Here is a 26,811-nt window from a genome sequence, read left to right as displayed (position 1 = left end):
AGAGGTATACACTTCTGACAAATAGGGACCCACCTTCTCTAGTCAGGGCAAGGGGATTACACACTCAGATAACCCCTGCTCACCCCCTTGGTAGCTTGGCAGAGCAGACAGGCTTATCTCAGAGGCAGTGGGTTAAGCACTTATGATCACATACAGTAATAAAGTGAATACACTACAAATGGACGCAACACAGGAGTTATTATAAAAATAGTATTTTTATATAAGGCTTAGCACAAGACCAAATAACGACAAAAATATATCACAATCTTAATAAATACTCTTTGGAAGGAAAAATAATAGTTCAGGTAAAGTTTCTTCTTAGGAACTAGTTCTTTAGCAACAAAAGTAAGTATTCTTCTGAAAACACAGTTCTTGGCAACAATGTGACCCCCATAGGAGTCACACGACGATATTCCCAACGTTCGGCGTCGACCGCGAGGAGCGCTACGTCGAGCCTGGAGTTGCAACAGACCCCACAAACACAGTACCTTTGGAATGTAGAAAACGATGATCCACGGCGTCGAGGGGTCGGCGTCGATCGTGCCTCGGATTCGGGCGATCCGCAGCGGCATCGAGAGGTGTCGGGCCGGAGTAGCGCTCACGGCGTCGAGAAGGGCGTTGCATCGATGCGATCAGCAGCGGCATCGAGACAGGGTCGCTTGGAGCTGGAGCCGAACTCACTACTCACTAGCGTCGCTACTGGCGTCGATCGGGGCCGGCGTCGAAGGCTCGTAACACTGGAGCCGTACTCACGATGTAGAGCTGGATTCGGCGGCGTTCGGCGACGTCGAGACTGCAGATTTCCCCTGTGTACTGGAAACAACACGTTCCAGCAACTAGCAATCCAGCAGAGGGTGAAGTCCTTTGGCCCTGTGACTTCAACAGGAGGCTGGCACTCTTCCAGCCCTTGGAGATTTTCTTGCAAGCTTGAGAATACACACCAAGTTCCTCTCTCCTTGTCCCTTGGCAAAAATAAAGAAGCAGCTTCAGGTTCCCCCCAGCAAACAGCACACTGGCAGAAGGGGGAGCCAAGTCCTTGGATCAGCAGGCTTCTTGTCCTTGGTAGAGGCTTCCTTGTCAGAAGTGATCTAAGTTCTTTGGTTCAGGGGTCCTTCTTTTATACCCTTTTTCTGCTTTGTTCCCTTTGTCCAAGCAGGGAAATTCCCCCCCATCCTAGGTTTGTTGTGGGTGTTGCCAGGCCGAGGCACCTGGCCTATTCACTGAGCAGGGCAGGGTCATCAGCCGCCCAGCAGGAGGTGGAGCCAGTATTGTCACTAGCAGGGGCAGGGCTATCAGTCGCCCGGCAGGAGGTGGAGCCAGCATTGTGTCAGGCAGGGCAGGCTATCAGGGACTACTCTTCCCCCACTCTAAGTGTAGATGCCTCATTCACCCCACACTGACTCATTCAGACCTCTGGAGCCACCCAGCCCCTGACACACACACCAAACCAGCAGAGACCGGTGGATAGTTGGACAAGAAAATAGCCACTTTTTAAAAGGGCTATTTTCAAACACAGAATTTAAAAACCATCCATCCTAAAGGGTGTGTTATTAAATTCTGAGTTCAGGGATACTAAACTCGACCTGCTACCATGCTCCCGGAGTCAGATAGATTATAATGGAGTTAATAATCAGTCTGCCCATTCTGACCTATGGGAGGCAGGTGGCCCTTCAATAGTGAAAAACGAAAATGGCTGGAATTCACTATTGGGTCATGTCACACACATCAGGGCATGACCTACCTTTTACCAACAATGCACCCAGCCCTAGGGTCTACCACAGAGGTGTCTGAAATGTGGCAAAGTGAAGGTTTTAGAGACTGGCAATTAGGTTTCCTTGCCAAGTCGACATGGCAGTCAGGGACTGCACGCAGGCTCTGCGATGGCAGGCCTGGGACACATTTTATAAGCTGCTTCTGTGGGTGGCACAACCAGTGCTGCAAGCCCACCAGCAGCAGTTACCTTACATGCCCTTGGCACACGCGGTGCACTAGACTAGGGTCTGAACAGTAAGTCAACCAAGCCAATCATGGTAACACCAATCAATGTATCAATTTAACATAGGGAGCACTTGCACTGTGGCACTGATCAGCAGTGGCACAGTGCCCAAAGCAATATTCCAGCAAAAACATCGTAAACAGAGGAGGCCAACAGAAAAAAATGGAGGAGAAACTCATGCCAATGATGCCAGGTCTAACAGTATTGTATAGCAAAGCAAATGGCTTTAACTTAATGAAAGGCGAGACCTATTGCATTTTTAATGCTTGTTCCTATTGGTCACAGTTACAGTGTCCATGTCCTGAACGCAGATTCTACACGATAAACGGGACACAGAATTTAGTTTTCAAATATAAGTCAGGAACGTGAGATGCGAACAACGAGGTCGAAAAGAGAAGCAATGAATAAAAAAAAAATTTTAAGCGCATCAACTTGGGGAGGCTAAGTTGCACGCTGATGATCTAAAGCTGTGGCATGAAGGTCCCAAATTAAGGCAAGTCCCATGCTGTTCACGTCTGAGAATTAGAGGGGATTCCACTGTCACAAAGGAGGTCTGGAGATGAGGTCTTCCAAGGAGTTTGGGGGGGGGGCCATACATAAAACAAAAAACACAGTGCCATCCTGCCTCAAGCGCTCCTCCCGAGCTGCCCTGCCCGCCGATCACATAATCTCCCTGAGCCTGAATGTGCCCTTGTGTAACGTAACCGGAGCTCATGTAAAGCGCTCCAATACCTTCAAGTATTGTATTGTAATTGCATTTATATAGCACTTACTACCCCTGACGAGGCATCGAAGTGCTTTTTCGGCGAGTAGCATGCTACTCCGGAACCCATAAAGGATTAGCGTTGAGTTAGTATAGTGAAATATGAAAGTAATTTGAGTGGTGGATAGGTTAGTCAGTTATTCGGATTCAGAAGGATAGCAGAGGGATAAAAGCTTGTTACCCCTACTGGGGTGTTGAAGGACTTTTTTGGAGAGTAGCACGCTACTCCGGAACCCATGAGGATTAGTGGTGAATTAGTGTAGTGAAATATGAAAGTAATTTGAGTTGTGGACATTAGTCAGTTATTTGGACTGAGAAGGATAGCGGAGGGATAGAAGAGGGAAAAAAGGTTTGCATTTATGTAGCGCTTGTTACCTCAGCAAGATTGTCATATAGTTCACTCACATTTTACAGTAAGATAAAGAAAAATAAACACCTGTTAAAAGAATAAGCAGTCATGTGTCAGAATACTAGACTGAATGACAAGATACAACACAAAATGTCCTGTCATCTTTAATGCTCATTCACCTTAGGAACTCCAGCAGCACCTGCGCCTCTATCCCAGCGTATATACATGCTTTGCTACTCTTTACTAAAAGCAAAGTTCTGCATCCCTCAGCTTTGCTACCCCTGTCTGCACCTCTCAGTTCCACCGCCCCTAAGGATCCCCCACTCTGCTATCCCGCATTGAACCCTCAGCTCTAGCAGTATGAAATTACCTCCAGCACTGCTGCCTATGTACGAGCTGCTGCCCCTCGCACCTATACCAATGCCACCGGTGCAGACCCAATTTTACAGATTAAGACTCATGCCTCATCCCCTTTGCTGAGCCTCACGCCTCATTCCCATTGCAAACCGATGACCATTTTCTCTGCTATCCAAACGGCTTAGGTTTACAGGCTACACCATCCTTCACAAGCACGCCAGCCCCACAACACCTGGATCATTCCCCCTGATGGTCAGATTTGCCCCAGGCCGACGCCTGCTCTGCTGTCCGTTTTCACTGCAGCGTGCCAGTGCATTAAACATGGAGCTGTCACCCACCTCAAACACCACTTCTTCGTCAAACTCTGCAGTCATTGCTCTCCGCCATGCCAATCCGCCTCACTCCGGGAAATGTCCAAATGTTGCATATCTGTGATTTAATATGTTGCTGCATAACACAGGCACCACATTCAATTATGAAAACATTAAAAAACTGGAATTGTGTGAACAAATTTCTATTGTTTCCAGTTACAGAAGGATTAGTTACTTACCTGTAATCCTAGTTCTCATGCAGGGGTATACTCATCAAAGTCATAATCTATGAATAATCCCCGCCCATGTGCGGGATCCCGGAGCATATAGAAAATACATATATATACATATATATACATATGTGAAAGCATATAAATGCAGCCTAATAATGTTCAAAACATGACAATGCTGTACATTACATATTTTTGCATAGTAGTGCCCCCGTAACCCGTAAGGAAAAAAGGAAGCATCAGGCAAATTATAACAGCACTGCGTTATTGCCATAAAGCAACATGTAATTGTAGGCATTCGCCAGTAGGCTGCAGTAGAGCATCAAGAAACCAAGAAAACTGACACCCTGCCTTTAAGGCATTAGAGTAGGGGGACCGTGCCTTTAAGGCCTGCCCGTGACCCCCTGCTCCCATGATGCACTACAGGTGGCAGTTGGGCCAGTTCTTTTTGGCGGTGCCTCCGCACCTGAGTAGATCTGCCTTCCATACATCACTCAAAGAGAAAACATTGCTCGTCCGGGGAGGTGGGTGGGTCGCTTATGACTTTGATGAGTATACCCCTGGATGAGAACTAGGATTACAGGTAAGTAACTAATCCTTCTCATCCAGGGGATACTCATCAATAGTCATAATCTATGAATAGAGTAGCAAGCCCATACCCAAAGTCTCGCGGACGAGCAAAAAACAGTTAAAAAACAAACAGCAAAACACATTTTGCATTTACAGTTATGCAAACAGGTTCCTCAGAGAAGCCTGCCCCACCTGGGCGTCGGCCTGCGCATCTGAATCTAGGCAGTAATGGCGCGTAAAAGTATGGACTGAGCGCCATGTAGCCGCTTTACAGATCTCAGACATGGGAACGTTGCGAAGGAGTGCTACCGTAGAAGCCTTCCCTCGTAGAGTGTGCTCTAGGTTTACCCTGCAGAACTTTGTGGGATAGTTGGTAAGCCAAAGCTATACAAGAGACAATCCATCTTGAAATAGATGTCTTGGATGCAGCCAGCCCGGTATTCGTGGGCCCATAGTTCACAAAGAGCCTGTCTGACTTTCTAAGAGTAAGGGTCTTAGCCAGATAGAATTTCAAAACCCTCCGGAGGTCAAGAGAGTGTAGGGCTCTCTCCGGGGGAGTAGTCAGTTGAGGAAAGAAGGTGGGCAACGTGATCACCTGGTTAATGTGGAAGTCCGAGACCACCTTGGGTAGGAAGCTCGGATGGGTACGGAGCACCACCCTATTAGCATGAAACACAGTGTAAGGTTCCTTGCAGCAGAGGGCCTGAATTTCACTAACCCTACGGGCCGAAGTGATGGCTACTAAGAAGACAGCCTTCCAGGTCAGATGTTGCAAGGAGGCCTTATGAATCGGTTCAAAAGGGGCTCCCATCAGTTTAGAGAGAACAATGTTCAGTTCCCAGGAAGGGGAAGGAGACCTCACAGGTGGGTAAACTTTCTTAAGCCCTTCTAAGAAATCCTTTACCACTGGCATCTGAAAGAATGAGGTCTGGGTAGGAGACTTCCTATAGGCTGTAATAGCAGCTAAGTGTACTCTGATGGAAGAGTACTTTAAACCAGACTTCGCCAAGTACAGTAAGTAGGGGAGAATAACCTGTTCTTGACCCCGGATCGGATCAAGGGTGTTATCTCTACACCAGAAGCAGAATCTTTTCCATTTAAAGCCATACGACTTCCTCGTGGAGGGCCTCTTTGCCTCCCGAAGAATGCTCATACAGTCCGGTGGAAGATCTAGATGTCCGTACTGGATGAATTCAGGAGCCATGCCGTCAAGCGGAGGGAGGGGAGATTGGGGTGGAACACTCTCCCCTTGTCCTTGGTCAGCAAGTTCGGCAGGCATGGCAACCTCCTCTGTGGTACCTCCGACAGCTGGAGTAGATCTGGGTACCACCACTGCCGGGGCCACTCCGGTGCTATTAGGATCATCCGAGTTCTGGCCCTGTAGAACTTCTGTATCACAGCCGGGATGAGAGGGAGAGGAGGAAAAGCGTAAAGCAATGTCCTCGACCAGCTGATCAAAAACGCGTTCCCCTGCGACCCCCCCCCCGTTGAGGGAACCTGGAGGCGAAGACGGGGCATTTTTTGTGTCCGCGTCTGCGAATAGATCGATGTCCGGTATGCCCCACAAGCGGAAGATGTCTTGAGCGACGTCTTCGTTGAGCACCCAGTCGTGCGCTTCGACGAAGTCTCTGCTGAGGCCGTCCGCCTGCACATTCAGGGTCCCTGGCAGGTGAACAGCGACGATCGTCAGGTTTCTCGCCAGAAGCCATTTCCAGATTGACTGGGCCTCCAGAGACAGGACCCGTGATCTGGTCCCTCCTTGCTTGTTCAGATAGAACATAGTTGTGGTGTTGTCCGTCTGAACCTGAACATAGTCGGTCTGCAGGGATGGGTACAGGGACTTGAGAGCGAGATGGACTGCTCGTAGCTCCAAGAAGTTGATGTGATAGCTCTGTTCGGTAGCGGACCAGAGACCTTGTACTTGAAGCCGGCCCATATGAGCCCCCCAGCCCTGCATGGAGGCGTCTGTGACCACGGTCTGTGTCGGAGGCGCCTGATGGAAAGGGACGCCGTGAAGCAGATGGGAGCGCTTCATCCACCACCGGATAGAATCTTTGGCGGCTTGATGAAGGGTAATGTGATCCTCCCAGCGGCCGGACCTCTGCGACCACTGATCCTCTAGGTCTTGTTGCAGAGGACGCATGTGCAGACGTGCGTTGGGCACGATGTAGATGCACGAGGCCATGGATCCCAGGAGAGATGACACTTGTCTGGCTGTGGGATATTCCGTGCTGAGAAGCGTGCGGCTTTTTTGCAGCATGGAGGATAACCTCTCCTCCGAAGGACACACGCTTGCGCTTGAGGAGTCTAGAGAGGCGCCCAGGTAGTGGATCCGCTGAGTTGGATTGAGGATCGACTTCCTGTAGTTGACCTGAAGGCCCAACGAGTGTAGAAGGTTTAGGCAGAACGAGAGATGACTCTGGAGTCGAGCCGGAGTGGAACTTTTTAAGAGCCAGTCGTCTAGATAGGGGTAGACGAATATCTTCCGTTTGCGGAGAAATGCAGCCACCACCGCCATGCACTTTGAGAACGTTCGTGGCGCGGACTTGAGGCCGAATGGCAGGATCTTGTATTGATAATGTTGGCGAAAGATGTGAAATCTGAGAAACTTCCGATGTTTCGCTGAGACAGGAATGTGGAAGTATGCATCCTGTAAGTCGATGGCACACATCCAGTCCCCCTGGTGTAGATGTGGGAAGATCTGGTGCAGTGCTAGCATCCTGAATTTTTCTCTTCTGAGATCTGTTGAGGAAGCGGAGATGGAGGATGGGTCTGTAATCCCCGATCGCTCCTCTTTTCTGAACAAGAAAGTACCGGGAATACACTCCCTGATTTCTCTGCCTGTTTGGGACTTCCTCTATGGCGTTTTTGGAGAGGAGAGTGGCAACTTCGTCCTTTAAAAGCTTGTTTTAGCTGGGAGGGAGTGGCTGTTTCCGTGGGGGTACCTGCGGAGGGGGAGATTTGAACCTCAGCAAGTAGCCACACTCTACAATACTCAGCACCGATCTGTCGTTTGTAATTGCATTCCACTCTGCCAGGTGAACGGTGATACTTCCTCCTACCGGAGTGGTGAACGAGCGCGGAGGAAGTAAGTTTTCACTGTTTGGGAGGTTGCTTGTTAGAGGACTGCTGCTGTTTAGCATTTCCTCTTCCTCTGCCCCGGCCCCTTTGCTGAAACTGGGACCTCTGTTGGTTTTGAGAGGACCATTGGGGCGTTTGAACGCGCTGGTGAACGGCACGTTTGTTGCCCTGGCGAAAGCGCTTGCGGAACTCTTTGCGCTTTTCCAGTCCCACAGCCTTTTACGGTGTCCAATTCCGTTTTCATCTTGCTCATTTGGTCGTCCGCATGAGCTCCAAATAGCGATGACCCATTAAACGGCAGGTTAAGAATTCTTTTCTGCGCATCTGGTTTGAGGCCCGTTAATCTGAGCCAGGCCGAACGGCGGGAGCAGATGCCATGGGAGTAGCCATGCGCGGCTAGGTCTGATGCATCCGCCGCTGCGTTTATTACTTGGTTGGCCACCAGTCCGCCTTCTTGGAGGATCTCCGTGAAGTCCTGCCTGTCCTCCCTAGGCAATTTCTCCACGAACCTGGCCAGGGAATCCCATAGGGAGCGATCATACCTCCCCAGCAGGGCTGAAGCGCTAGCGACCTTCATGTGCGAGGCAGAGGTGTTGCACATTCTCCTGCCGTAGGAGTCCATCAGTTTGCTGTCCTTCTCAGGGGGGACAGAAGCAGATACTGAGGCTGAGTGAGACTTCATGGCCACCGCCACGATCACGAATCCTCAAGAATAAAGGGTCCTCGGTCGGAGCCTTGTACTTCTTTGCTATTCTCGAAGGAACCGAGCCCGCTGTAGCCGGTGTAAGGAACGTGGCCATAGCTGGTTCTAACAATCCTGGCACCAACGGGAGCAGAGGGCTGGGAGCTGACCGATGGTGTAAAGTGTCAAATATCACAGAAGTGGGTGCCTGAGGGACGTGCAGTGCGATGTTCAACTTCTGCGCCCCTCTACCCAGGACGTCCGAGAAAGTTATGTCTCACGATGGAGGCGTGGATGAAAAAGTAGAATAGTCCCGGACTGAGGATCTTGTGGATGAAGTCCCAGTGGACGACCTGGTGCGTCGCCTCTTGTGGGAGCGTTCACTATGGTGAGCCTTTGACCCTGATCTGCGCTTGGACGGAGATCTTGGACGTTTTGGCGCGGTGCGACGGTCCCTGGAACGAGACCGGCGTGGTGAAATTGGCCTTGGATCCCTCGGAGGTGATTTACTCCTGCGCGGTGGGGAATACCTGCGGGAGTAGTCCGATCCCGGACTCCGACATGTGCCTGCGCCCACATCTCGTAACCAGCGCGGTGACAGTCCGAACCGCTCTGGAGCCTCGGGGGATCCTTCCGGAGATATTTGCACGATGTGCAGTCCCGGAGATGATGTCTGTTCTCCTGGGGACCTCTCCGCGGGCGCTCCAGTTTTCGCCCTCTACGTCGAATCCCTTGACGTCGACGACGTCTGCGTCACCATCGGCAAGTGTGAGGTATGCCGTTCTGGTCTCGACGCCGATCGCGGAGACCTCGACGTCGATCTCCTCTTCTCTGGCACCTGACGTCGGCTAGATGACCACGACGTCGGCCGTGTCTTCGACGTCTACCTCTCCTGCCGTCGACCGAGCGACTTCGCCGTCAACCTCTCTCGACGTCGACTGGGCGACGTCGACCTCTCTCGACGTCGACGTGGTGATCTTGACGTCGATCTTCCTCTCGACGTCGACCTAAATAAAGGAGACATTCTGACTGGAAAAAATTGGAAAATTCACTGGAAACCAGCAGAATTAGCCCTTAAAAGCCAGAAAACGTCGCAAAAAGCTTGAAAAAGCTGTAATTCAAAATTTCAGTCAAAAAACTGAAGAGCTCAAGCTCCAGGATCCTCACAGAAGGAGCCGGAAAAAAGAACTGGCCCAACTGCCACCTGTAGTGCATCATGGGAGCAGGGGGTCACGGGCAGGCCTTAAAGGCACAGTCCCCCTACTCTAATGCCTTAAAGGCAGGGTGTCAGTTTTCTTGGTTTCTTGATACTCTACTGCAGCCTACTGGCGAATGCCTACAATTACATGTTGCTTTATGGCAATAAAGCAGTGCTGTGTTATAATTTGCCTGATGCTTCCTTTTTTCCTTACGGGTTACGGGGGCACTACTATGCAAAAATATGTAATTTACAGCATTGTCATGTTTTGAACATTATTAGGCTGCATTTATATGTTTTCACGTGTGTGTGTGTGTATATATATATATATATATATATATATATGTATTTTCTATATGCTCCGGGATCCCGCATATGGGCGGGGATTATTCATAGATTATGACTATTGATGAGTATCCCCTGGATGAGAAGCATTAGTTACAGGCCATCTTAAAGTGAAACAGATCCTTGAGGACTGCATCCGATTAGGTAAGCAAAACAATACCTCTCTCTAAATATCTCAGGAGGGTGATATCCTAACAAAGATATATGTGGCACCCAAAATAAAAAAGTTCCAAATATATGACAGTGTAAGATATTTCAACACGTATAAACAAGAGCGAGAGCTTCGCTTAAATGCACTTACTCCCAATACTGAATAAACAAGATACTTATAAGACATTGGCTAATTGTATTGCAATCCTCTCCTATGCTAATGTGTGGTGTGGTGAGAGAAAGGGAGAAAAGAGAGAGAGAGAGAGAGTGTGTGTGTGTGGTATTTAAACTGAGTTATCACTCCACCTCGATCTCAAATCATGGGCCAAAGTCCTAGATTCTTACTTCTGCTGATAGCTGCTTGACCATTGCAGTGGTTATACCCATGAACAGTTTATGCGTCTGCATGGTGTATTTTTCCTGTTGGCATGAAAAGTAATCAATCCCATAGAAGTGTGTTTCATACTGACCTACAACCTGGTAATGATTCGTTCTCTACTGGTCACCCACATAGTCAATGTCACATCACCAGCACGTCATTAGCCATTCCACAGTCACATCATACCAAGCTCTACCCTTTATTGCGCATCATACCATGGCTGCAGTATGGTATTTTTTGCTGGTACAGCAGATAGTCACTCACTAGATGCACCACAAACCTACTCGGTTGCATGGATAATCTACCTGAGTCTTACAGACTCTTTATCTCCACAGGAAGTAAGAATTCAGTTTTCGCTTTTCACATATTCTCTTGCACTTTTCCTTTTATCATCATAACTAATTTTGTACAGTACAATTATAAAATGAAATTTTCAAAAACGAAGCTTAATTAATAATGTAGTATAAAATAGGACCTCACTGCATCCTCCTTCTGCCCAACTTCAATTTACCCATCACCCTCAAACTTCATGTAACATTGCACCCTCAGTCCATCGTTATACTACGAGACCATACTAATGACATACCCGCCCTGCTCCTGCCATGGTGTAGCCAGGGTGTCACAGGCTCTAGTGACAGAAAGGAAATGCCCCCCCCCCATCCCCAGCTTCTGTTTCAATTATGGAATGTAGCAATAGTCAGGGTTCAGTGGACCTCTCAGACCTCGGGCTACGCTGTCACTGCACCTGCTGGACCAATTTAGAGTTTATTTCTCAATCTCAAGAGATTAGGAGACAACAGTGGACTTCCAGATGCCTTCCTCCTAGTTTTTTTTGCAATAGGACTATATCTGTCCTCCTGCCCTGTAACAGTCACTTGAAAGGAAAAGGACTAAGTGCCTGATGTACAAAGATTCCATTTTGCAAAAAGTGATCATAAATTTTGCACTGACTTTTTTGCAAATGCATTCTGATTTTGCAAACCAACCTATGTACAAAGAGGTCAGATCACAAAATACCAAATCACAATGGCTTGCAGAGTCGCCTACCAAACTTGTATTAACTAGGCATGTCACAATTTGGTGTCCCCTGTGATTGGCCAAGATGACCAGGATAATGGACTGCAAGGGACAACAGACCACTCACTATCCCTGTAATTGTTTTCCACAACGGTTACATGTTTTTTTTATTTTATTTTTAAAACCGTCTGCGCTTCTTAAAGGAACCCAAAGCTGCTTTAAAAAGAAAAAAAAAGTTCAGTTTTCCATTTTGGAAAACTTCAGTGACAGCAAGCAGTGGTCCCTCGGTGGTCCCCTAGACCACTGTCTGCTCCCCCTAAACCTGCTATACTGAATCCCAAAGGGTCCAAAGGTGGTCCCCTTCCACATTCCCAATTTAGAAGGTACTCCCTTAACATGCCCCCCCACCAACTGCGATTTAGTATGTGTTTCTAAATCAATTTTGCGAGTTGGAAAAAAGTTTTCTGAATTGCAAAATGAGGTTAGTACGTGAGAAAATGTGATTTAGCTTTTGCAAGCCTATTAGTTTAGGATTTGCAACCAGCAAATCACTTCCCTAAGCACTTAGTGATACCCTGCTGGCTGCCAAAACTTTGAGAACTTTAACAGATACACAAATGTATGTATATAGCGCTTCCTACCCCTGGCGAGGCGAGACACGGGCTGGCACTGGATGCAAAACTGAATGTGTCAATGGCACCAGCAGAATAGTAGGGCTATCCGGGTGGTAGGATTACCAGATTACTCCAAGTCACAGGGACACCATGGGCCAGATGTTCAAAGAGGTGGTTTGCACTACTCCGTCAGTGTGCAAGGAGTCACAGACTGGCTCATAAATATGAATGGGCCAAGAATCCACTTAATGCCTTATTGCAGATGCTGGGATGGAGGCCTGCGTGGTACAGTAAACCATCATCGCAGCGCTCAAATGTGCATTGTGCGGGCACGAAGGGTGGTGCATTGTGAGTGTGGCATCAAGAACAGAATGCACCCATGGGTGGAACCCCTGCTGCTCCTAGAAATGTCCACCGACTGCTCATCCAAGTGTCAACAGCTTACACTTTCCGTATGATGCTCAGCCTGCATGTTTTCAAATGTGTATTTCACTGAGTCTCCAGAAGGGGAAAACATTATTTTGACAGCCCCTTGCACCTGCTGGAGTGACAATGTGTGCACTGAGGTATGGAGAGAGAATTTGCAAAACTCGAGAAATGGGCTGGTAAAAGCTGCCTATCCTGTATGGGCCTGATTAAAAAAAAAATAAAAAAAAAAAAAAAAACCTTGCATTAAGTGTGTCTTACTTTTGTAAGGAGTAAGCCAGAAGTACTACAAGAGTAAGTGAATGCAAACCTTTGAGAACTGGAAATCTGAGTGCGTGAGTAGTAAACATTAGGGAGTGATGGAGTAATTGAAGTAAGGTCTCCAAAGCCACCAAACTGAGAGTCATGTTGCGGTTATTATGTTTAACCCGGTGAGATGGTCACCTGAAGGAAAGGATGCTGCGCTACTCCTGTGCGCCCCTACTGTCCTCGTGAGGCCTATTACTGGGTCCAGTTCCGAAGGTCACGTATGTCGAAGAGCAAAGATCACAGACAGTCCAGAGAGGGGTGGTCAGTACGGCGCATGGTTCAAGCGGGGTGTCATATAAGGCGCTCAGTAATGAAAAGAAGGATACACTGCAGAAGAGAGAAACGTTGGCATTTCTAAATAAGTCCATAATACTGGAGGGGTGAAAGTCACAAGCAATGTTAATTAAAGTTAATTAAAACTCCATTGGCAGCAAGTGTTGTAGATGAATGGATCAGCCTTTCACCAGAAAGGGTGGGGGAGGTTGCATCTAAAAGGCATACAGACCTGCAAGAGCAATAAGTAAAGACGTAAGAGTGATCCTTGAAGATCACTGGCCTGATTCACAAACATTCTGCTATAAATGTGATCTAATTACTGGTGCCGTATTCCTGAATTCCAGGATTAAACTGGGAGTGCTCCTGACTTAATCCATGACTGCAGCAGTAAGCCAGAAGTACTTACTACAAGAGTAAGTCACTGCAAAATCTAGGAATTGGGCCTCGCCTCTATGCTAAAGGGTATTCAGGGAAATAGGCGTATCTGAGGAGTGTTGAAATCTCTTACGTCATCGCGCGCCTTCTCTTCCGCAGTTTTGCAGTAGATATTGTATTGAGGAAGCGGTGGGAGGCCGTTTGCTGAGGCTTAGATAAGAAATAATAGATCTGCCTCACCTGAGAATATATTAGGACTCGAGAGGGGCAACCCTGATCGGGCGCGTCAGCACCCGCGCCGTGAGGACTGCTGTGCGGCTGTACGTGAAGCCTGGAGCCGAATCTTAGCAAGCACTCACTCAGTCCATTTGGCAGATTGCACGGAATGTGCATCACTAACTAACATTTACAAGAACCGTTTACATCATATTGACATCGACGGAAAATCTTCTATGCCCACGTGCGAACCATTAAAAAATGTTGTTGTTTTTGAAGTTGAATATGTGCCTTTGAAAATACGTGTATGAAGCCTCGCGTCGACGCATCATCGCGGTTGGTTGTTTTGGACATTCATTCTAGCTTGGCTCATCAGAAGCCACGCCGGATGTGGAATTGTAAGTATTTAAGCTGCTTTGCACACGCTTACCTTCACCCACCCCCCCCCCCCCCCACTGTCCGCACTTTCATAAACAACACCTGAGTGTATTCACACAATTAGGTCTTAGTGATTACAATACTTCATATGCGTGAAAGACTGAGTGAAAGACAGAGAGGTGCAGAAAGCATCACAGAGATACTTGGAAGATGCGCAGAAAGAGACTATGCGATACAGAAATAAGCCACGCTGAGCCAGGGGAGGGGAGAGCCGGAGATGAGACAGAGACAAGGACAGGGGAAGACAGGGGCATAACACAGGCCCCCGCGGTGCGGGGGGGCCCGCTCACACTCAGCGGAGGGACATGGCTGCGCCTGCAAGCAAGCCTCTTCAGCCTCCCCAAGCCCCCATAAATGAAACGGTGCACGCACGCCACGGTGACGGCCTCCGAGTCTTCCCTCTTTTTAGGTCTCGGCTAGCGAAGGCTGCGCTTGCGCAGTCTCGCTCGCGAGATTTGATGACTTGGAGAAGAGGGGCTTGAACCCGCCCCTCTTCTCCATTGGCTGGCCTCTTAAATGCTGGTCAGCCATTGGAGAAGAGGTTTGTCTCCAAACAAGCCCCGTCTTTTTGCGATTCGGGGGCGTGTGTTTTCGATTGTTTCTCTGGGCGTGTTTTTTTTAATACACGCCCACAAGACAGCATGTCTTGCTCACGCTGCCCACACGCGCCTGTCGGCTCTCTGATTGGTTGGCAACTACCAAATAAGCACTGTGATTGGTGGACCTTGTCAACCAATCAGAGAGCCTACTGGCGCGTGCGGGCAGCATGGGGTCCCTAAGGCACTGCGACGCGCTGAGTGACTTCTAGGCGCAGCCGGGCATCTCTTGGTGGCTTTACCCGCACACCGGGAAGGACCCCTTTTATTTCTTTTGATTGCAATATTCCGTGCGCAATTAATGGACGGCCATGTTGAAGTCGGGAACTTCCTATTTATTTCCACCAATAGGTGCTATGTTGGCGGTGTTGTTCGGGCACGCGCTTTGTGGTGCGTCATTTCCGTCTGCTCCGGTGGTTCTCTGTTGCTGTCGACGGTCATCGTGAGGAGTAGCTGTGTGTTGGAGGTCTCATCTTTTTTGTTTGTTTCTTGGTGCAGTTTGTTCTTGAGAGACAGAAGATGGGGCGACGAACGGCGAGATTGAAGATAGTCTTTACTCCCGATGTAAAATGCAGGTTTTGAGATTTGTGTAGTTGAACCTTCACGCGCGTCTTTCTCACTATTCTGATACTGCAACGCCATTAGTGGTTTGTCTCGTAGTATTATTTCTGTCGAAACGTTCGACTTTCCTGAACTTCCACCAGTGGTTACACCCAGGACTGCTCTTTAGACCACCACACGACACCTTAAACGTGTTAAAAAATCGTTGCGTTGAATAATGGCTTATTAATGAATGTTATTGGTTAAATTAAATAATGTGTAATAAGCTGTAACCGGTTAGTGAAATGGGAAACTAATACAAAAAATTGGGATATTTTGCTCTTTCTGCCACACCTCTCTCTCAGCCCACTGACCCAATCCATTGGTTATTCCCGCCCTCTGATTCTCCTCCCACAGTTCTCCTACTTTTTTCCCCCACTTCAACCACTGCCTAGCACTAACATGCATTAGAGACAACTGTGGGCTTTTACCACTGGGTCTCTTAGAGAATGACACCTCAGGTCCATACAAAGGGGCTAAACACAGCATGTTTCTGGGTTCTCCGCACAACGTGTTTGCTATTTGACGCCAGACTTCTGCAGCTTGTGTTGAGGAAATTAAACATCCCCTTGTGCTTGTATAAAACATAGCTGCCAAGTGGCATTGGCACCATGTCGTGTCCATTCGTAGATTTTATACAACACTTTGCATGCTGGAATGTTTAACCCCTTACTTAGATGGTCACCGCACAACTCCCAGAATGCAAGGCGCTGTTGGCTTAAAATCCAGGCCTGGCTGGCGGTGTCACACGTGACGATAGAGCCATTTGGAGGCAATGGTGAATCTGTAATTTAGCAGGCGTGTCTATACTCTTAGTAAATTGTAAATACCGCCAGTGTTCACACACTGAGGTCTGAGGCCTCTGTTTGTTATGAAGTAAGGCCCAGTCTGGTGGTTCAGGTCAGTCCTTGTAAGGGAAGCTGCTGGACTTGTTTTTACCATGCACTTTGAAAGTATTTTCACCTTGATGCAAGAAGAAAGTTGGATTGTTTTACAAAACATGCTTGATTTTTGTATATTGCTGGACTGGTGATTGCTTTATTTTGCACTTTGAAAGTATTTGCACTTTTTCTTTTGCTTTACCAACTACAGTTTGTATAGATTGTCATTAGGTACTTGCTGGTATGGTTTGGTTTTATTCTACATGCAGTGTTATTTATGGTGTTGCTTGCACTTGTTTGTAATACGTGTACCTTAAATCTTGTATTTAGCATTGTTTACACTACAGAAATGATAATTTAAATCAGACAAACATCTGCATCAATGTTCTGAAGCATCCAAACAGTTTTCTTCCTCAGCCTTGCTTGCCTACCTGTTTTGCAATGCTTACTAATGAACAAGTTACTTACCTTCGGTAACGATGTATTTGTAAAACATTAGTTAGTTAGATTCCTCACCTTAGAATATCCCCAGGCGTCAGACTGGATCCGGAAAATTTTTCATCAGCAATACCCCTTGCGCGTCGCTAGGCGTCGTCTGCGGCTCCGCGTCCGTCGTCGGCGTCGTGCGCCGGAATGACGTCGTCGGAGTACTTAGACGACGCCCTCGCGCGCTGACGTCAGTTCTTGTACATAGCTTTCCGCGCCAGGAACGCAGAGCCATGCAAAGACCGACACTGGTGCCAAAAATAAAATCTAGGGGCCTGAAAAGGATAACCTTAACCCTAGATGTCAGTTCGCAGAACGGGGAGGATGGGTGGGTCGGTGAGGAATCTAACTACCTAATGTTTCTTACAGATACATCGTTACCGAAGGTAAGTAACTTGTTCATCTGAAAGAAACACGTTAGTTAGATTCCTCACCTTAGAATAGATACCCAAGCAATACCATCCCCGGTGGTGGGTCTGCGAACCAAGATCACACCAGGAAGTCCTGGAGGACAGAACGGCCAAAGAAGCCATCCCTCCGGACTTGGCTGTCAAGGCAATAATGTCTGGCAAACGTGTGTAGCGAAGCCCACGTCGCCGCCTGACAGATGTCCTGCAAAGGGACACCCCGTCCCAAAGCAGTAGTAGCCGCTGTGGCCCGAGTAGAATGGGCGCGCAGCCCAACAGGAGGGTCCTTTTTTGCCAAGGAATAACAAATTTTGATGCACAAAACGACCCACCGAGAGATGGTCCGTTTGTGCACAGCTTTCCCCTTCTTAGCACCCACGTATCCAACGAAAAGTTGGTCGTCCACCCGGAACTGCTTTGTGCGGTCCAAATAAAAGGAGAGCGCACGTTTTGGGTCCAGACGGTGGAGCCTCTCTTCCTCTTTGGAAGGAAGCGGAGGCGGAAAGAAGGTGGGCAAGGTGACGGACTGCCCAAGATGAAATGGAGTCACCACTTTCGGAAGAAAGGAGGGACGAGGCCGAAGGACAACCTTGTCCGGATGAACAGAGAGAAAAGGAGGCTTTGAAGATAAAGCCTGGAGCTCACTCACCCGTCTAGCCGAGGTGATGGCTACCAGAAAAGCAGTCTTAAGAGTCAGAAGACGAAGAGGACAATTGTGAAGAGGCTCAAAGGGAGCGCACATCAGGAATGTCAAGACAAGATTCAAGTCCCACTGAGGCATTACAAAAGGGACAGGAGGGAACGTGTGAGTAATGCCTTTTAGAAAGCGTGTAACTACAGGGGACTTGAAAAGAGAAGGCTGATCAGGAAGCCGCAAGAAGGCAGAGATGGCAGCAAGATAACCTTTCAGAGTGCCCAGGGCAGAGCCCTGCCGGGCTAAAGAAAGAAGAAACAGTAGAACCTCAGCAAGAGGGGCGGAAAGGGGATCCACAGCCTTTGCTTTGCACCATGCCACAAATTTGTTCCACCGGCAGGCGTATACCGTCTTTGTGGAGGGACGCCTGGCTGCCAGAATGATATCACAGACTTCAGGAGGCAAGTCAAATGGCATCAACTGCCGCCGCTCAATCTTCACACATGGAGATGGAGGCTGGACAGGTTCGGGTGGAGGACCGTCCCCTGCTGCTGCGACAGAAGATCCTCCCGAAGGGGCAGACGTATCGGAGGATCGGTCAACATACTGAGTAGCTCGGGATACCAGTACCTTCGTGCCCAATCCGGAGCCACCAAGATGACTTGGGCCCGGTCGCGCCTGATCTTCTTCAGCACTCTGGGCAGAAGTGGTATAGGCGGAAAGGCGTACAACAGACCGCAACTCCACTCGTGACGAAAAGCGTCGCCGAGCGAGTGCCGCCTTGGAAATTCCAACGCACAGAACTGCTGACATTGCGCGTTCTCTTCGGTGGCGAATAGATCTAACCAAGGCTCTCCCCACTGCTGAAAGAGACCTTGCGCCACTTCGGAGTTCAGACGCCATTCGTGATCCATCATGCACCGGCGGCTGAGTTCGTCTGCTCTGGCGTTCAGAGAGCCCGCCAGATGTTGAACCACTAGGGTGACGCCCTGGTGTTCCAGCCACGTCCAGAGGCGCAGAGCCTCCTGACAAAGGGTCCACGACCCCACCCCGCCCTGTTTGTTGCAATACCACATGGCGGTGGTGTTGTCCGTGAACACCTGCACGACACTTCCCCTGACAGAGGGAAGGAAGGCTTTCAGTGCAAGTCGGATCGCTCTCAACTCCAACAGGTTGATGTGGAGACGAGACTCCGCCGGAGACCAGAGGCCTCTGATCTCCGCCTCTCCCATATGGCCACCCCATCCCAGGAGGGACGCATCCGTCACTACGACATGCTCCGGTTGGGTAAGGGAGAGACTCTTGCCCTTGACCCAATTGCGGTCCGTGAGCCACCACTGCAACTGCTGTGCAGTGCCCTCCGAGATCAAGACATGGTCGGACAGGTTGCCTTGATGCTGGGCCCACTGAAACTTCAGGTCCCACTGCAGAGCCCGCATGCGCCGCCTGGCGTGATGCACTAGTAGGATGCAGGAGGCCATCAGCCCCAGAAGCCGCAACACTAGCCTGACCGAAACCCAGGATAGAGGCCGAAAGATGGAAATCAGGGCCTGTATATCCCGGACCCGCTGTTCCGGCGGATAGACCCGGAACTGCGCCGAATCGAGAACCGCTCCGAAGAAGAGGAGCTTCTGAGAGGGACTCAGGTGTGACTTCGGCACGTTGATGGAAAATCCCAGCAAATGCAGGAGATCCGCCGTAGTCTGGAGGTGGGAGACGACTGTCTGGGGCGAGCCCGCCTTCAACAACCAGTCGTCGAGATAGGGGGAAGACTGGAACCCCCTGATCTGCGCAGATGAGCTGCGACCACCGCCATCACTTTCGTGAACACCCGAGGGGCACTGGTGAGGCCGAAGGGGAGCACGGTAAACTGAAAGTGCTCTTGGCCCACCGTGAACCGCAGGTAACGCCGGTGGGCCGGCAGGACGGGGATGTGGAAATATGCGTCCTGCAAGTCCAACGCTACCAACCAGTCTCCAGGGTCTAGGGCAGCTAGAACCTGAGCCAAAGTTAACATCTTGAACCTTTCCTTCCGGAGGAAGGCATTGACGTTCCAGAGGTCCAAGATGGGGCATAGGCCCCCTTTGCCCTTCTTGGGAACCAGAAAGTAGTGGGAATAACAACCACGACCTACTTTTGGGCTCGGAACGCGCTCGACGGCCCCCTTGGCCAAGAGGGCCGAAACTCCCTCGTGGAGAAGATTCAAATGATCCCCCGAGATACGGTGGTGCTGCGGTGGCATGGCTGGAGGGGTCGTCTCGAAGGGGAGGGAGTAGCCCCTTCGGACGATTTGCAGCACCCACCTGTCCGATGTGATGGACCGCCAGTGGAGCAGGTGATGGCGAACTCTGCCTCCCACTGGCGATGAATGGGCCTGAAAGCTCGGACTAGGAAGGCTTTGAGGCGGATGCTGCCGGGGTGGATGTGGGCTGACCTCGTCGTCCTCCAGAACCGCCTCGGCGGAAACCACGTCCGCGACCGCACGCAGGTTGGTTCTGCGGCTGGTGGCTAGGCGTACGTGAGGAGGCACCCCTTCCTTGGCCACGAAAGGGGCGAAAAGCGGAAGTTTGCGACCGCGGGGCCGAGAGGCCCAAGGACTTGGCCGTAGCCCGGGAGTCCTTAAAGCGATTCAGCGCACTGTCCGCTTTCTCGCCGAAAAGGCGAGTGCCATCAAAGGGCATGTCCATGAGGGTGCTCTGGACATCGCCCGAAAAGGACGTGGACCGCAGCCAGGCGTGACGTCTAAGCGCCACTGAGGTAGAAATCACCCTACCCAGCGAGTCCGTAGTGTCAAGCCCACATCGGATAGCATGTCGCGCTGCATCCCTCCCATCGGCCAGAGCCTGGGTAAGTCGTGTCTGGACCTCCTCCGGACACAGGGGCAGCACGTCCTCCACCGTATCCCACAGAGAGTGGGAATAACGGTCCAAGAGGCAGGCGGTGTTCAAAGACCGCAGGCCCAAACTAAGGGAGGAGAACAGCTTTTTGCCAAACTGTTCCAGCCTCTTGGAATCCCGGTCCGGCGGAGCGGTCGGGAAGGAGGATTGGGAGGTAGAGGCCTGGATAACCAGACTCTCGGGGGTAGGGTGTTGGGACAGAAAACTGGGGTCGCCTGGAGCAGGGCGGTGGCGCCTGGCGACGTTCCTGTCCACAGGAGGAACTGTGGAGGGCTTGGACCAGGTGCCCTGCAGAACGTCAGTGAGGGCCTCATTGAATGGCAGCAGAGGCTCAGTGGAGCTTGCTGCAGACTGAAGCACCTCAGTGAGGACGTTCGTCCTCACAGCCACGGCAGGTAGCTCGAGCCCAAGGGCTGCGGCCGCCTTGCGCAGCACCACAGAGAAAGCAGCACCCTCCTCCGAAGCCACAGTCGGAGGAGAGATTAATCCAGTGTCTGGAGAAGTATCCAGGCCACTGGCCTCCCACAGTTCATCTGCCCAATCCTGTGACAGTTGAGCCTGAACGGCCATAGGATCCTCGGATCCCTCCCAGTGGTCCCCATCATCCGATTCCTGGTATGCAGGAGGAAGGATCGGAGCCGGGCGATAGACAAAATGTGTCTCCAGCGGCGCCGAACGCGGCGTCCATCGACGCCGTATCGGCGCCGGGCCCGGAGTGGGGCTGAACCGGGGCTCGACGCCGAGCGGACTTGGCGTCGGAGGTGGTACCGGTGTCGACACCGGCGGAGGAGGCGTGACGAGGTCGACCAGCGTCGACGGGGACTCGGTAACGGGTCCCTCGGGCGCTTGCGGCGTCGAGGCTGGAGCCGTCAACGGCGCCGGGGCCGCCGGCAGGCAAGGTTGCCCAGTCGGGCCCGAAGGCGCGCCAGCGGGCGTCGACGGCGGAGCCAGGTTCCTCATGGCCGAGAGGAAGGCACTGACTTCCGCCGGCGTCGCGTCAGTCCCAGGGACCGGTGGGTATGGGGACTTGTGCGGCGCCCGCGGCTCCGCCGGAGCCGCGGGGGTGGAACCACCCTGACCCTCGGCCGAGTCGCGCGACCGGCGATGGGGAGTCCGAAGAGCGGTGTCGCCTCTTGGACTTCTTGGAGTGCTTCGACTTACCCGAAGACTTGGATCCCGACGACCGATGATGATGACGTCGGCTGCGGCTCCGCGACCGATCCTTGGACCTCCTCCTGGACCGGGATCGAGAGGGGCGCGGAGCCGAGTGGCGAATCTCGAAACTTACGGGACCGCTCCCGTCTAGCCTTCGAGGTCAGGGCCTTGCAGTCCGAACACGACTCCGCGTCGTGGTCGAGGCCCAAGCAGTAAAGGCACCGGTGGTGATGGTCCGTAACCGACATCAAGCGGCTACAGTCAGCACAGGCTTTAAAACCAAGCATCCTACCGGCACCGAAGTCGATGACCAGATCAAAAAGGATCGAAAAAGTTAGTCAAAAAGTGACTAAAGGGGTAGCTCTCCCGGATCTGCGCTTACTGGCGCGGAAAAAAGAAGAACTGACGTCAGCGCGCGAGGGCGGCGTCCAAGTACTCCGACGTCATTCCGGCGCCCGACGCCAACGACTGACGCAGAGCCGCAGACGACGCCTAGCGACGCGCAAGGGGTATTGCTGGCGAAAAATCTTCTGGATCCAGTCTGACGCCTGGGGATATTCTAAGGTGAGGAATCTAACTAACGTGTTTCTTTCAGATAAAGACATTATGAATGAAATTGCTTCCTCAGTTCACGTTATTATCATGCACAACCCTTGACAGTCACTAGTGTGTGGCGGCAGATAATTCACCAGTCTATTTCTCTTGACTTTCGCAGGATACTGAGTTATAGCTTGTGTACTTCTCATGTATATTGTCAGTCGAGTTTTTATGGAATTGCAGGTTTGGGTTGGTCTTTCAAAGTTTCAAGGTATTGTCAATTCAATTTCAGACCCTTCATATTTGTTCTTTGTTCTTCAGCCATAGGCAGTTCCAGAGACAATAGGATCACTCCTTGGCATTGTTCTGATTGCTACCTCAGTTAAATAATCTGCTTTTGACAGTATTGTTACAAATGGCATAACTTGTAAGTTGACAGCATTTCCCATTTTCTCATAAGAACTTAGAGAAAGACAATATAGAGGCATTTCATTTAAATGTCGGAGGTTTCAAATCAAAATATGTCATATTTCTGGGTGGTAGGGCAAAGTGGTAGATGGTGGGCCGCGCCGCTGGGGGAGGGGGGGCCCCCTCCATGTGCTTTGCAGGGTGGCCCCCTCAAGTTTCACAGATAAAGAATCATAAAACAAGCCTTGGGGCCAGAGGTAAGGAGACGGGCAAGATACGTGGATAACGAGATAGTGTGTGTGCGTGTGGGGGTAGGGATGAAGCGAGAGACACTCTGAGAGCAAAAGACAGGCAGAGATAGACCAAGGAAGACGGACCAAGAGGGAAGAGGTAGAACAGAGAGACTGGAGATAGAATCAAAGACAGCTAGAGATTAGAGAGCGTTAGACAGAAGACATAAGATGATGCAAAAAGAGAAAAATATATTCTGCACTTATGATGTAAATAAATAACTTCAAAAATCGAAAAGTGTATTCCCTTATTATTAAACTCTACCAGGCATAAAGAGATCGACTTCAGCACAGACACTTAAACAACTTAAACTACTTTTAGATGTGCACGTGCGTGGGGCAGATGAATCGGTGTTCGGTACTGCCAAGCGAACAGGCTCTGTGCACGAGTGCGCAGTCACTTACCGGCTTTGCAGGGGTCTTTGTAGTATATCGTTTCTGCCCTCTCCTCATCGGCATCGAACAAGTGGTCGAAATCCAGTCCATGGCAGGAGGAGAGCTTCCTACAGAGAGTCAAGCCTGCCAGGGACAGGGTGATCCAGGCAAGCATTCTCAGCAGAGGGGCTGCGGCGAGGCGTGCGGGACTGAGGCTGAGCTGGGACACTGAGGAGTGAGTGCGACTCCAATGCAGCTGCTACCTCCGAAGATGAGGCGAGGGAACTATGAACAGTGCCGGGCTGAGGCAGGGTTACTGTGATGTGCAGGATTGGTTCTATTAGGTGTGTGGAGTAAACACTGCAGGGCAGGGAATGCTTGCTGTGAGGTGGGTAGGTCTGGGGGCAGTGGCTTCCTCTAAGGCTGAACTGTTGAGCTGTGATTCGTGCGGGGCGTAGGTAGATGTCTCTTACGAGGCTGAGCCACAAGGCTCACTGAGAGATGTGCAGGGCTGGGGCAGGGACTCCATCTCAGTCTGTGGTGCTGAGGGGTATGGCGAGGCCGGGTCTCCCTCTGAGGCAGAGTCTAGAGTGACGAGGGAGCTCGGGCAGAGACTAGTGGGAGGTTGGAAGCAGAAGACCCCCTGATGTCTAGCCGGTTGTGCTGTGAGATGTGCTGGGCTGAGCGACGGTATCCCTCTGAGCCGGAGTCTATAGCGCCAGCAGGAGGCAACACTCCCCACCCCCACAATAGCATGCATGTTCTACGCATAAATAAAACACACCATACAAATTTTGTTTGGGTAAGAAACTGCTGCAGGTTTATTACATACACCGTTATGTAATATGGTGGGTTATCTTACAGGCGATCCAAGGGCAGGCAACCAACTGGGCCGCCTGCCCGCCTGATGAGCCAAGCAGCACTGGAGCGAACCCCGTCTGTGCTGCCCCTTCGGTAATCCTCTTCCCAGATCACGGTCCCTTATTACTCAGGCCCCCTTCAGGGCAGAGCGTAGCAAGGCAAGCCCCCGGTTGTTAAGGCCCACAACTGCCCAAAGGACTAACGGGGCGCCGACACGGTTTTCCAGGAACCTCCCATGAGGCTCCAGGGCTCTGGCACACCCTATGGTGCCGCGCAGAGGTACCCTTCGGTACCCATTTGCTTCCAGATTGCCCTGTAACTCCACCACATCTCTGGAGGCGGCCACCGTCGCCGCCAGAGACCCCCACCAAAATAGCTATAGTCTTGCTCGCTAAATCTTCTGTCTAGAGCCTCCTGCAAATCTAGATGAAAGAACATCCCTACTGGTTATCAATGCCCCATCTATATCCCAATAGCCCTAGACGTTCGCTTGGATCAGCTAGTGTCTGATGAAACAAATGCCCTATGCCTGTGAAGTTGTGCAAAGCACGAATCACCTCACGCCGCAAGGTACCACAGCATCGCATGACTCAGCCCCGTCCCACACAGGGCGGGACAGTTTCAGACACCCTGGCTCGCGATGCCCCACCTATTTGCTGATCACACTGGATGCCGCCCTTCTGGCACCGTGTGTGACTGGACACATGTGTCTCCGGTCTCTGGGACAGCAGCTCACTTGTTAGGAGACCGTTCCTACCCCTGCTAGCCAACTAGGCTATTGGGGCGGGAAGGATTATACTTAACCTTGGCACCGTCACTTTACTTGCTAAATCAATGCGCACATGGATGTCCATAACGGCGTATGAACATTGAGCACGGCTGCACCCCAGCGCTTTCCCTGCATCCCATTTTCTTTATAGGAATTTCGACCGCTCAGCTCCCTGTGGGAAGTCCCAAAGGCATACCCGCTTAGAGAATCTGCTGATTCGATACAGGGCGCACTGTCTGTAATCTAGTGCCTAACCTTAGATGTGGGAGATGCCACACACCACCTAGGTCATGGGGATCTAAAGGAGCACACCATTTCCCCCCGGGCGTACCTCTAAGTGGGACTGGCTCCACCCAGCTGTAACGCCAGAGACGCACCTCTTAAACCTCTTTCTTGGTTATGCCAACTTGGCACCCTTCTGGTTGCAGCTTTGTGTATTTGCAAAGCGCGCATGCACCCGGGGCACGATGTCAGTGACTAGCCTGTGTATGTTACCCACTCGCTGATACTTATCTATAACTGCCCTTACTTTGATTGAAGGGGTGCTGGATGCTACCCCAAGACTGTAGACTTAACACTCCCACCCAGTGTTGACCCCAGAACTTGGGGGCAACCCCAGTAGTGACCATGCCTTACATTTTACATCTACCCCAGCGCTTGACTATCAATGTGTTAGGGACCCCAGTCCCAAAAGGTGCCCCTTCTAGCCCGCAGAAGGCTAACCCGGGGGGGGGGGGGGCAGACAAGTCTGGGTACCAGAGGGGAAAGTTGTGTGCAAATACCTGCCCTTTCCTGAATTTTGGGATGCCGAAAATACTCTGTTGCCATTGGCACTAGCGCGTGTTTACCAAACTATTCCGCGCCACGGCACACTTGTTAGCTGACAACTACCACCACCTGCCTGCAGCCCTGGTTAAAGCGCAGGGGAATATGTCTTAACTGAAGCTACCTGATACCGGCCCTTGTCTGCAGGGGAATGCCCACCCAGTGTACATGGTTCCTGATTCTATATGGTGCCCGCAGGTGTTCCCCATGAAGGCCCTCGTAGCCAATTGCACAATGCAGTCCCAGTTTTTCGCAGTGCCTCTATTTGCGTTGAGATTTCTTGAGTAAGTGTAAAGTTGTACTTTCCCACCACTGGGCTGTTAACCGGTGGCAAAGCAGACTATTATTTGATGCTTCTGACATTGCCTCCGGATATATGCTACAAAACCCAGAACCTACTACACGCCAGTACCCCTGGCTTTAGTAATGCTTGTTAGGTGTATAAGATAGCTGAAGCCACAATTCTGGCTTCCCTGCGTAGCATTGACAATGCTTCCATTCTGAACTACTGGGACTGTTACCTTAACGTATTGAACATTAATTAAATGTCTCCCATCGATGAATAGCAAGCTCAACCGCAAATGGGACCATTACCTAAACAACTTCCGCAACAGCCAGACAGGTCACCTGCACGTAATCTAGGTGCCGTAAGCGGACAGCGGGGGCCCTTTGGAAACGGAATAGTGGCGCACAATCCCCGCGTTGGAGACAAAATTGACCTTGTTGTGCTGCGAGAGAGGCACATGCGGAGACAACCTAACTCTTCTTAGCAAAACAGAGCCTGTCCGTGACTTTTGTCTATATTGGGACAAAGGACTAACCATGATAATATCACTGATCACTTCTGTGATGTCATATATGCTGCCACTGCCATATTTCTCATAAATCGCCATATATGACTGACACCGCACTCTCCCCCTGTGCTTTGTGTGATCTTGGCCCACCTTGGTGTGAGCAGAGCCCCGTGCAGTATACTTGGCTTCTAGGCCGAAATGCACAAGTGTTAGG

This window comes from Triturus cristatus, chromosome 1_1, assembly GCF_964204655.1.
Source record: "Triturus cristatus chromosome 1_1, aTriCri1.1, whole genome shotgun sequence".
Taxonomy (NCBI): Eukaryota; Metazoa; Chordata; class Amphibia; order Caudata; family Salamandridae; genus Triturus; species Triturus cristatus.
Note: the sequence above shows the minus strand (reverse complement) of the source record.